This window comes from Podarcis pityusensis (assembly GCF_964106645.2).
Source record: "Podarcis pityusensis genome assembly, chromosome: 7".
Classification (NCBI taxonomy): Eukaryota; Metazoa; Chordata; class Lepidosauria; order Squamata; family Lacertidae; genus Podarcis; species Podarcis pityusensis.
This window is the reverse complement of record NC_138031.1, coordinates 64,072,190-64,073,449: the sequence shown is the minus strand read 5'-3', so window position 1 is coordinate 64,073,449 and position 1,260 is coordinate 64,072,190.

Genomic DNA, 1,260 nt, shown 5'->3' with positions numbered 1-1,260 from the left:
GAGTGTTTTAATGTAGCAGTCTGAATCTTCTTCACAAGGACCTAGTCTTATTTGCCATTTTAAAGATGATTCCCACCCCCCTTTTTCTAGGTAAAGAAAATAGTGATGGTTATATCACACATTCAATATTCAGCATGTATTGTCCACTGTATGTAGGCACCCCAGTGAACTGCAGTCATTCCTGGCTCTCTGCTACTACAAGTCTACGTGTGTTGGGAATTACAATTCTGGAATGAATATCTTACATTTTTATATGTAAAAAAGTAGGCCATTCAGTGACAGCTGAGGCTAAAGGTCTAAGCCCTACATAATGAGAAGTACTGTAGAGAATGCACAGTGGCGAGTAGTTCTTATCTGTGTATATTTAGAGATTTCTGGCTGTTTCACTTTGCAAATGCATACATATCAATCCCTTTTGAAGGCAGGAGACAGATCAATAAAAGGTTACAATATATGTGCTTGTTTTGGTACATCATACTTCAAATGTCTACCTTTTCTAGGGTCTGCTCTGAATACATCTGTTTCTATTTTGTTCCTCTTTTGTGGAGTTGTTGGGGGTGCCTTGTAAAACCTTTTGTTAGTTTGCACACACCTCCAGTTGAGTTCTTCAGGTTTCAGAGTCTCCCACTTCTCTCTAAGAGTTTAAAACAACTCTCAAGATGGTTAATGGTTAACCTCGATGGTTAACCTCAATACGAATGCACATCTATGTAAATAGCTTCACATGGCTTCATGCAGACACAAAATGTCATCTTCTCCTTTTGGAGTTGGAGAATCTGTGGCTTTCCAGTTTTTCTGGCCTCCATATCCCATCAGCCCCTACCAGCATGGCTAATGGTGAGGGTTTATGTGATCTGTAGTTGAACAACTGGAAAGCCATAGGTTCCTCATCTCTGGCATAAGCTAAGAAGAAAAGAATCTGGTAAAAGACAAAACCATACCTGTTTTGAATATCTGTATACAGTACAGAAGTGACTGTAACAGCTCATGAGATTATAAACCAATGTCAGGATTGCCTATATTTTTCAGTTGCAACCCAAGGAAGTGAAAACCGGGATTATGTGCAGCATTCAGCACCCTGAGAATTTTCATATTTCTTTAAAAGAAACTTCTAGCTCCTAAGTCTATATATAGGCTTAAATGTGTTAAGAAGTTAAAAGGGAAAGCTAAGTAACAGGTAAAAGTTTGGCACGAACATTCTACAGAACTATAGTTCCCCATGATTTGCAGAAGCAAAAGGAAGAATGTAAAACAAGCAAA